The 12,039-nt window shown below is 42.4% G+C and overlaps 1 pseudogene; it reads right to left on the bottom strand.

Annotated features, from left to right (window-relative positions):
- Positions 1–2,478: 2,478 nt before the first annotated feature.
- LOC147453711 (CBL-interacting serine/threonine-protein kinase 23-like) lies at positions 2,479–10,697 on the bottom strand (annotated as a pseudogene).
- Positions 10,698–12,039: the final 1,342 nt, after the last annotated feature.

Here is a 12,039-nt window from a genome sequence, read left to right as displayed (position 1 = left end):
CATACATGGTCATCTTGAGAGCTACACTCTCCCTGTGTTGCATTTAACTCCTCAATCTTGACATTGGATTTAGGCTTGTCCTTAGCATCATGGTCTTTCTTCTTACCATTTCCATTTTCCCTTTTCCACTTGTAGCAATCCTTTTTGAAATGGCCTTTTCTACCACAATGAAAACATTCCACATCCTTTTTACTTGTGCCTGCACGGGACTTGCTTCTAGATTTACCCCTGTTGGACTTATACTTGTCCATAGTCCTGCCTCTGACAACCATTGCACTAAAAGACTTACTACCTGCATTATTCTTTCGATTAATCTCTTCCGTGAGAAGACTAGACTCCACATTAGTACTTGTCAACTCATTCGCAGGAACCGAGTTACTTATGGCTGTCCTAAATGTGTCCCATGACTCAGGCAACGTGACAAGTAAAAACATAGCTTTTACATTTTCCTCAAACGTAATTTCCTGCGTAGCAAGTTGGCTGAAAATTGTATTGAACTCATTCAAATGCGCATTCATGGAAGCACCTTCCTCCATTCGCAAATCAATAAGCTTTTTAATCCAATACACCATAGAAGCAGCCGAATGCTTATCATACATATCGCAAATCCGCTGCCATAGCTCATAAGCTCCACCCTGTGCATCTTTCACATTGTAATAAATAGACTTTGAAAGGGAAAGCCTAATGGTAGACCTGCACATCTCATCCAACTCCTCCCAATCATCCCTCTCCATGTTCTCTGGCTTAACTCCCTGCAACTTTAGAGGTCGAATCTGTTTCTTCTGCACCAAGACATCCCAAATCTGATCTTTCTAATATGAGAAGTTAGCACCATCCAACTTCTCAATATTGAAAACTGTGTCCTCTTTAGTGCCCATTACAACAAGAATGCAACAATGAGAAACCTGTAACCAACCAACAAACTACCACAACAAAGTAGTGTTGCAAATATGACAACACCTGCTGCTCAATCAAAGAGCAAACGCATAGAGTATAAATCAGCCCATAATATGGTCAAAAAACGTACGTAGAAATCCACAAACAAATGCATAAACCCGTGACACCTGTAACTCAATCGGCCTAGGCAAACTGTGCCACAAAATGCATCAACAATGAGTTGTCATAGAGGCATAAACATACTCCATGTCTGAATAACCACAATAGAGACATAAGCTGACCAAGCTTACACAAATCCGTGAGCATAAATGGATCCAAGTGAGCATATAACCAATGCACAAGCTCAGCGAAGTCCAATCTCTACTGTCAACCAAGTACCTGTCCGTACTCAAACCGCAACACTGCAAGCAAGAGCAAACCCGCTCTATGTATAAGTGAACCAAATCTCCACAATATCATGCATAAAGAGTGTCTGTCAAACTGCCATATCCACATCCATCAACATACATAGATGATGTAAACCTGTAGCTCAAGAACACGCATAAAACAGACTGCCCAGAAGAGTAGAAGCTCCCACTCAAACCACAACCATATGCATGGCTGTCCCACAGTCAAAATACATGTTTTGTAACCACAGAAGAAACCTGTATCCAAAGCTCCCTGTAACCTGTAACCTGTACCCGTACCTGTACCTGTACTTGCACCTGTACCTGTACTTGTAGTCGAAGAAGACAATGTCGCCAAACTCCCACTCTATCTGTGTGTATGAGGCCACTCCAAGAAGAGGCTACACACTCTCAAATGAGCTGTGGGCTCACGTAAGTGGAAGACACTACAACAATGGCACCTGTAATGGCTATGGAAGCTCTGGCAGCAGAAAACTACCAAAGAGAGCTGAAAAACGCAGCTCCTAGTCTGTAGCTCGGATGGGATTTCTGATGGCACGAATGGCTCCGAAAGGGGGGTTAAACCCCAAGACGCCTGATGAAAATACTCGCGGAGTGCTGAACCTTCCAATGCCAAGCTCAGAAAAACCTTCTGCTCTTTAGAAATGCGCGCGTGCGCGAAACCGAAAAACGGCAATGAAACAGCAGCAAGTTTCAACACACTCAACACTGATGATGAAGCTCTCTCTCACTACCAAGCTCTGATACCACTTGTTGGGATCGGAGAGCACACACACAGAGAGCGAGCATGAAGAAGGAGATAGACGCAGTGTGTGGCGGGGCGGTACTCACACTACAATGTGTAGTTATGAGTATAGTTATTATGAATGAGTAAATGAATGGCTGTACATGGGCGGCTGAACAACGGGCAGCCGGGCACACGGGCCTTTAACCCAACAAGAGGGACTTTTTCCTTTTAAGCACTACAGATACATGTAGAGTAAGTCATTACCTTTGAGGTTATGCCGTTTGATGAGCTTCTTGTTGCTTTGGATGCCATATTGTAGTTGTTTCCTTTTCCTTCATCGTACGCACCATTTCTCATTTTGGAAACATTCATCTGATATCTAATGCCCCCTACCAAGTTTTCACGACAAACAAATCGTCTCAATTCTTTGCATACAATGTACTAATTTCAACCAGCACTCCTATCATTATATTGCATACATACTTGTTCAAGTCTTGATGCATTTGCAACCTACATACACATGGTGATAAAATTCAGGAAGAGAACATTGTATCTTCTTCACCTTTGCTCTGGCGTCAGTGTGAAGAGCCATATTGACATCCTCGGCCTCCAACATGCCATTTAATAGGTTATTGTAATTTTTCCCTCTCCTTCATTTGAGATAGTATCGTAAAACCGTGGAGTATACTTCCTTGGCTTAACATGCCATCTATCAAGCTTTGTAGGTGTTTATGGTGCATCCCCTTATATCCCCATGACTTAGGGCGGCAAGAGCCTTGTCCGCTTTCTTTGCCTTCAACATATAGTCTATCAGGCTGATGTAGGTGACTTTATTTGGGATGCTCCTACTCTTCTCCATCTGAGTTGGCATGACAAAAGACTATCGACTACCATCATTTATCGAGTGATTTGCAACTGCTCTATGGAACAAAATCATTGGCATTTGTAGGATATTCTTCCTCGCATTCTATTGTTCTTTTGATTCACCTTGTTGTATGCATATTGTGATTTTGCTACAATTGGCTAGCCTAGAATGTGACCTTGGTGTATTAATGTATTCAGTTTGTCGTTGCCTCAAATAGGGTTAATACATTGGCAATATACTCAGGTTGCTATATGTCACCATGTTTGAGACGCATCCCCGTTCTCCATGTGAGAGTATATCTCAAGAGCCTTATTGACCTCATTTAGCTTCAACGGGCCATGTATCAAGCACTTTATGCCACCACATTTGGGACTTATCCCGTCTTCTCATTCGGGAGTATATCTTAAGAGACATCTATCAGGCTACAAGAGAATTCTTTGTTGCCTGGTTCACTTTGCACGTGCACATAATAAACAAAAACTTAAGGCACGTAAGAGTGGTATCAAGCAACTATGGTGCTTCAACAACAGTTAGAGTAGGAGCTTGTATAGAGTCAGACGAGGCCAAAGATAAAAACTGGAGCTGCCAAAGATGAATCAGAGCTACTCACTTGCATGCTTATTACAACACTCTTCTCACACATACCGTTAGCTAAATAATGAACTTATTCCAGAGCTTATCTACCATAACTTCCTACAACTGACTTTGCAAGGCTAGGCATACAAAAAGTGAGACAAATGCACTAACGATGACAGAAGAAACACCTTAGGACTGCTTAAAGCTAAGGGCCAGCTTTGCATTACTAACTTATTACCAAGACATGCACAAAGTAGGAGGGCCCACACATCTTATAGTTATTTGCTTTGGTTTTAAAATCCAAGGCACTAGCAAAAGGGACAATCTTCCCAAGAATCTCATTGGTTGCATGCTTGGATGCAAATCTTGTTTCACTTTTCATTGATGACTAAAGACTATATGGATGTTAGTCAAGTCTCTGTGTTATTGAATACCTACAACTTCAACTACAATCCAAGTGCCCTTACCTTTTGCTCTTTGAAGAGTCTAGATAAATTGAGCCCTTGCGACGTAGAGATTATCCCAAACACATGTATGAGGGTATGTATTGACGAATCCACCAAAAAACTTTCTTGCACAATACACTACAGAGTCAACAATAAACACATCCACTTTAATGAGCCAGTATGCAAGCCACACCACTCTTATAGGCAGGCTGCACAAAGTGCACACAAGCATACCCCATCAATGCCATCAACCTTGACATCATCACAACCACACTTGGCAGCAATGTCATGAACTTGAACCACACATCCTCGAGCACTTCAAACATTGTCATGCAGTGGCAGACACCAAAAGAAGAGAGAAATGCTAATATACAAATCAAAGTTCTCAAGACAAAAATACACATTCTTTCCAAATTATGATACCAAAACTCTCATTCACTATTATGGGTTGGCATCAAGAATCTAGTCACATGGTTCTTGGCCCCTTTTGGAAACCAAGAGGGGAAAGTAAAATCAACTCCTTCTATCTGTAAATTCAAGAAACCACTAGAATGAGAGATTGTCAAGGTATCTAGAATAGTGTAAGACAATTTAGTTGACAACAGCTTCTTGTACAACTCAATGGTGTTGAACTCAGAGGGGAGACCCCTTTCCAAAAGAACATAAAGTATAACCCACAAGATTATATATCTATTGCAACGCCATCATAGCCCTTTTTGTTACCATATACATGTGGTAGTGATGTGTGTGAACACACTAGGACCGCCGGGGCATTTTTTCCCTCTTTAGGAGGTTTTTTCCCTGTGCATTGTATATACGCCCATCACTCTAGGGCTATCTATCTTTCCATTGCACACTAAGTAACACACTCTCTATTGTGTGCCATGAGCTTCCTTCGTCTTCTCCAAGCTGTGTGTGTTTCTCTGCAACCCTAATTCCAACAATTGGTATCAGAGCAGGTCACGTCCTCCCGGGCTTAGTCGCCAGCTGCTCCAGCACACGCCTGCTCACTTTCTCCGATTTTAGTGAGCTTTGGTGAGCGTTCGCAGGTCGACAAATATTTTGGGCAAGCTCGAAGAGCTTGGTCAGCTCAGAATTTTGATTTGGGCTCATTTCGGCCTCCGTTTCCACTACAGGCAGTACTGCACAGGCTATTTCGTCATTTTGTGCAGAATTTCTGTCAGTGCCGTTTTTTGCATAACAGGTGCCTTATAGTCTTCTACGGTTTGTGCTATATAGCACAGGTTGTTCACGCTCTATTTCTCCTATTTTCGAGCAGTTTTCACATCAGGTGCAGCATTTACAATGGCTGACAACAACAACACAGATGTGTTCAAGATGTTTGTTGCTGAGGACAGGTTGGATGGGGACAACTACCCTATGTGGGCTTATATGATGCAACATGTTCTTGTGTCAAAAGGTGTCTAGAACATTGTGCAGGGCATTGATGTACGTCCTAGTTCTGAGGATGTAGGTGATGTTGAGGATGTTGCATGTCTTGCTGCAAGGATTGCAGCTGTTAGAGTTGTTTTGCCTACGTCAGAACAAGCTTGTTGGGATGTTAAGGATGCGCAAGCTCATGCATTGATTGCGTTGTCTGTGAAGCGCACCATTGTTCCTCACATCCGTTCTGCAAAGTCTGCAAAACAGGCTTGGGATATTCTAGCAGGTCTTTATGCAAGCCGCAATGAGGCTAAAATTGCTTTGCTGCGTAAAGAGCTGGAGTCGAAGATTATGCATGAGGAGGATGATATGGACACTTTCCTTGCTAGTGTCAAGGATATCAATAAGCAGCTTATCTCTGTAGGTGAAGTCATTTCAGACAGTTCCCTTGTGCAGACTGTTCTTGATGCCTTACCAGATTCCTACCAGACTTTTGCTAGTACTTGGAGACTGATGACCCAAGGAAATCCAGAAGTTGTCAAGTTTGATGCATTATGCACATTGCTGTTGCAAGAGTCACTGTCCAGAAAAAACAGGACTAGACAACGTGCAGTTGAACAGGCTTTTATTGCTTCTCAAAGAAAGGGTGGTAACAGCAATGCAGCCACTTCTTATGGTTCTACTGCGAGTGGCAAAAATTATGTTCCTAAAGCTTCTGCTGGCAGTACTTCGTCTGGTAATTCTGGTGATAAGGGAAAAATGAAGATGCATTTCCATTATTGTAAAGCCAATGATCACTTGATCAAGTCGTGTCCTAAGTTGAAGGCCAAAGAGGCTAAGAAGAAAGAGGGTGGTTCCACTGCAAATGCTGGTTCCACTACAAATGCAGCCATTGTTGAGTCTTCGGTGAAAGGAGACTGTGTTGCTGATGTTGATGCAGAATGGGCTTTTAGCGCAGAGTGCACTTACAATCCTGCTGTCCATGATGCATGCTTGTCAGTTGCTGCAGATTCACATGTGTGGTATTTCGACAGTGGTGCTACAAAGCACATTACCTCACATCGTGAATTGTTTACCTCTCTCGAGTCTGTCCCTCATGGGAATTCAGTCACTTGTGCCAACAACGCCTCTTATCTAGTTCAGGGAGTTGGAAAGATTGTGTTCATTGCTGCTAATGGTAGTTCCTTCACACTTGTTGATGCACTTTATGTACCTGGGATCAAGAAGAATCTCTTGTCTGTATCCGCACTTGCTAGACTTGGACTTGTAGTCAAATTTGTGGATGACAGATGTACAGTTCATGATCTCAGTTTTGGTGATGAAATTGTTGCATCTGGGCTTCTATGCCGTGGGCTGTATAAGCTCACTTTGTATGACAAGTGTGGACAAAATTTTGCAAATGCTGTTGCAGATTCAAGGGCTATTTCCGATGCAAAACTTTGGCATGCACGTTTTGGTCATCTGAATTTTGCCAGTTTGCTGCGTTTGCAGAAATCTGATATGGTTGCTTCTTTGCCGCCTCTTGAAGCACCTGTCAAGCATGTTTGTGAAGGCTGTATTTTGGGTAAGATGCATCGTTCTAAATTTCCAAAGGATGGTTCAGTTCAGGCCACATGCAGGTTGCAGCTTGTGCATAGTGATGTTTGTGGGCCCATGCAAACTCCGTCCTTGGGCAATTACCTGTACTTCGTGACTTTCATTGATGATTACTCCAGGCATGCATGGGTATTTCCGCTTAAAGCGAAGTCCGAAGTTTTTATGTGCTTCAATCAATTTCTGGCTATGGTTGAAAATGTCTCGAAATGTACTATGGGCACCCTCCGTTCCGATCGAGGGGGGGAGTATATGTCTCATGAATTTAATGCATTTCTGGCTAGTCGTGGGATAAAACACCAATGTACAGTGCCTTATACACCTCAGCAAAATGGTGTTGCTGAGAGGAAAAACAGGTCACTGACATAAATGGCACGATGTATGGTCAAAAGTCAAGCTTTAGTGCATTCTTTTTGGCCATCATGTGTGCCACTTATGTACTTAACAGGTGTCCTACGAAAGCTTTGCAGTCTATTACTCCATATGAAGCATGGCATGATAGAAAGCCTTCTATTGAGCACATGCATGTTTTTGGCTGTTTGGCATATGCTTTGGTGCCACAAGTGCAGCGCAGAAAATTGGATGATAAGGCTGTCAAATGTATTTTTGTTGGTTATAGTGCTGAAAGCAAAGGTTACAGGTTGTATCATCCGCAAACAAAACGTATTCTGGTTTCTCGGGATGTAGTGTTTGTGGAAGATTCTGTTCAGCCCTTGCTGTCATGTACTAGAGACAGTAATGTAAGCTCACAGGACATTTATGACACTTTGTTGCCTCTTTTCATCGGTGGAAATACGAATGTAAGTTCCAATGAGGCAAATGTACAGCCTATGGGGGTTTCTGAAAATGTTTTGGATCAGCCTATTACTGATGCAGATGTACATGATGAGGAAAGGGCTGAAAATGAGCAGGCTAGAGGTATGCCAAAATGGCTGGTGCACACTTTGCGTGACATTAAATTGGATGCACCTTTGTCTAGTCGTACTCGTTCAGGCTCTCGCCATGGATCTTATGCATCAGATTGTTATGCTTTGGCTGTGTCTAGTTTACATGATGTTGAGGAGCCTCTGTCTTTTGATGAAGCACAGAATTCAAAAAATTGGATGGCTGCCATGCAATCAGAATATGATGCACTTATAGAAAATGACACATGAACTTTATGTGATTTTCCTCCTGGCAAAAAGGCCATTGGTACGAAGTGGGTTTACAAGTTGAAACGCAAGCCGGATGGTGAGATTGATCGCCATAAGGCTCGACTTGTTGCAAAGGGTTATGCACAACAAAAAGGCATAGATTATGAAGAGACTTTTGCTCCCACTTGTCGTATGAATACTGTGCATTTTCTATGTGCATTGGAAGCTCATTTTGGTTGGGATGTACATCAATCAGACATTGTTACTTCTTTCTTGAATGGTGACATATTTGAGGAAGTTTATGTAACGCAGCCTCGCGGTTTTGTCATAAAAGGACAAGAGGACAAAGTGTGCAAATGTAACAAGGCTTTGTATGGGTTGAAGCAATCTCCTCGTGCTTGGTATGAGAAAGCTGACACTCATTTGGTCAAACAAGGCTTTCGTAACAGTCCAACAGAAAGCACATTGTATGTAAAGCGTGAGGGTGATGTATTTCTCATCGTGGTTCTTTATGTTGATGATTTACTGATCACTGGACCAAATGAGAGACATATTGCTGAATTTAAGGCTGATTTGAATGCTACTTTCAAGATGAAATATTTGGGGCTGTTGCATCATTACTTGGGTATACAGTTTAAGCAGTGTGATGGTGGTATTGCCTTGTGTCAGAAAAGTTACATAGAGACATTGCTATGTAAGTTTGGACTTGAGGAGTGCAAACCTATTGCCACTCCCATGGAAATAGGTTTGAAGTTGAGTCTACATGATGTTGGCGATCCTGCTGATGTCACTCTTTACCAAACTGTTGTTGGCTGCCTCATTTATGTATGCAACACGAGGCCGGATATTCAGTTTTCAGTCCCACAAGTCAGCAGATTTATGCATAGCCCAGGGTCTAAGCATTGGCAGGCTGTCAAGAGGATTTTCCGCTACCTTAGTGGCACTTTACATCTTGGCTTGTTTTATCCCAAGGGGGGATCATTGCCGCCAGACTTACATGCTTTTTCGGACTCAGATTGGGCTGGTTGTTTTGACACACGAGTGTCCACAAGTGGTTTTTGTTTCATGCTTGGCAGTTCATGTATATTATGATTGAGCAAGAAGCAACCTACTGTGGCCACTTCGAGTTGTGAGGCTGAGTACAGGGCAGTCTTCACAACTACGGTTGAGTGTGTATGGCTCAGACGCCTTATGGCTGATTTGGGTGTTGGACAGGACATTGCCAACACTATCTACACTGACAGTCAGAGCGCATTGGCAGTTGCGAGGAACCCAGTTTTTCATGCTCGCACAAAGCACATTGAGGTGCATTACCACTATGTCAGGGAGAGGCTCTCAACAGGAGAGATCAACTTGGCTTATGTGCCAATACAGGACAACCTTGCAGATCTTTTCACAAAGGCATTGTCTCGTGAGAAGCTTGAAGCTTTCCGCAAAGCTTTGGGCTTACTCCCCTTTGTGGACTGATCCTTTCCTCAAGGCATGGCACTTCCCTTTACTCATGTGCCAGCTCTCGTTCACCGCATCACTCCAGGGGGGATTTGTTACCATATACATGTGGTAGTGATGTGTGAACACACTAGGACCGCCAGGGCATTTTTTCCCTCTTTAGGAGGTTTTTTCCCCCGTGCATTGTATATACGCCCATCACTCTAGGGCTATCTATCTTTCCATTGCACACTAAGTAACACACTCTCTATTCTGTGCCTTGAGCTTCCTTCGTCTTCTCCAAGCTGTGTGTGTTTCTCTGCAACCCTAATTCCAACACTTTTCATTGATTACTTGTGCATAAAATGCCCATCAAATTTCACACCAATGGCTTTGGCAGTGTTCTAATTTAATGAGAGAAAGTTAGTGAATGCCAAGCGAAGAGGGTTGACCTATGGTGTGACATGATTAGGAGTTTCACAAGTTGTATGGAGTAAGTCGTCCTTCTATACATGTAATGCAATCCAATAGTTTAAAATTTGATGTGACTCAAAAGTCTCTTGGTTATTTTAATCATGAAACATACCCAGCATTGTTGTGCAAGAGCACTAAGACCGAAGTTAACAAATTTCAGTTCACTTTTTGAGTCGCTGTAGGAGATTGTATGGCTGGCAGCAGAGGAACAAATGTCAATAATATATCATAAACAAATAATAACATAAAGCATGCTTGAGTTGAGGTCATTGAGCCAACCTTCAAATCTCGATGATATACACCATGATTCTGATAGTAATCGACAACATGTATAAGTTTCTGGAAGTACTTTCTAGCTTCATGCTCAACCATTTTGCCAATCTCAACCTGCACGTATACTAGAAAGCTTCTAAAAGAGAAGCCCTTACTTAAGGCAACTGATGTATGAGACATAAATAACACCTACAATATTGTCAAAGAGTTCACACTCATCCACAAATTATAGCACGTTATAGACCTTCTTCTTGCTGGCCACAACCTAGAATAGTTAGTTTATGCCTAGCCCGCAGCCTACCTCTACCTCAGCAAAGCCACTTAACCTAATAAGGAGGCCACAGGGAGATTTCCCTTTTGATCTGGTGCAGAAGAGAATAGGATGGATTAGATTGAGGAGTAAATAGAGAAGAAAATTATATCTCTGGAGTATGCAAAGAGCAGTACCATTTTGCGCTTGAGAATTCTCTCCTTGTTGATGGTCTTAATGGCCATGGATTCTTCAAAAAGACTATCAAAGCCCATCAAATGGCAACCCTCTTCATTTCACAAATTTTCAAGTACCATGGCTTGCCAATGTCCATAGTGTCGGATAGAGATCCTAGAATGACCAGTAATTTCTGGAAGGGTCTCTTTGAGAATTTAGGGACAAGGCTAAACTTCTCTTCGGCCTATCATCCACAAACGGATGGCCAAAGTGAAATAGCTAACCTAACAATTCTCGATCTACTAAAAGCCTGTATAACGGAAGTAGATCAAAGATCCCAATGGGAGAAGTGCTTACCCTTAGTGGAGTATGCTTACAATAACACTGTACATACTTCCACGGGAAAAGCACCTTTCGAGGTAATTGAGGGAAGATCAAAAAGTCCCTTGCTACTTAAGGTACATGGGAAAATCTTCGCTGCAGATGAGTATAGCCGAGACCTACAAGAATCTTTTCAAAAGATTAAGGATGCTATCTCTATCTCACAACAAAGGCAAAAGGCTGCTGTTGACAAGCACAGAAGAGCCCAAGCCTTTAAAGAAAATGATTGGGTCTTACTAAAATCCCCCAAGGCTCGATTAAGGCACACGACGGGCAAGAATCCTATGGGACACCAAAAGTACTATGCTAAACTAGCAAAAAGGTACTATGGTCCCTTCCAGATTCTTAGGCCAATCAATGAGATGGCCTATCAACTCAAGTTGCCCAATCATTGGCTCATACACGATGCTTTCCATGTGAGCCTATTAAAGCCTTACAAAGGAGAGCCACCTCAAGAACCAACTACTGAAGACCCACCGAAGATCGAGGACCAAGAGGAGGTGCTGCAGCTCGAGTCCATTCTCCGACATGAAGACAACGTACTAAGAGGCGGTAAGATTATCCGACGATATCTTATTAAGTTTAAGAATTATCCTTTTGAAGATGCTAGATGGATGCAAGGCATACAATTAAAGGATAACATAAACCTTGTCAATGCTTACAATGCTTCCCAAGAGTAAGCAAATGTACAAAATGTTAAAAATAAACAAAGTTTTTGTCTTATAAGACTCTCTTTTTCTTTATTGTGCACAAAAATGAAGTAGTATGCATGCTTAGATCAAGTTTGCGGAGACGATGTCTCCCAAACACCAAGTAGAGCTTGTCACTCTACTACTCTACTATGGAAGATTGATAGGACTAATGTGCAGACATGCTTGCGGCAGCCTCAGGCTCTCAAGCGCCAAATGGACTAGTCATCCATCGTGGAATGATGTCGAAGGGTAACATAAGGATCCTCTACCCGCTAAGAAAAGGACTCATGAATATGCTTTATCTTCTCTACACCATAGTCGAGGACGACTATGATTT

This window comes from Adiantum capillus-veneris, chromosome 7 (genome assembly GCF_014529385.1).
Source record: "Adiantum capillus-veneris isolate H3 chromosome 7, ASM1452938v2, whole genome shotgun sequence".
Taxonomy (NCBI): Eukaryota; Viridiplantae; Streptophyta; class Polypodiopsida; order Polypodiales; family Pteridaceae; genus Adiantum; species Adiantum capillus-veneris.
Note: the sequence above shows the minus strand (reverse complement) of the source record. Positions and strands in the feature narration are given on the sequence as shown.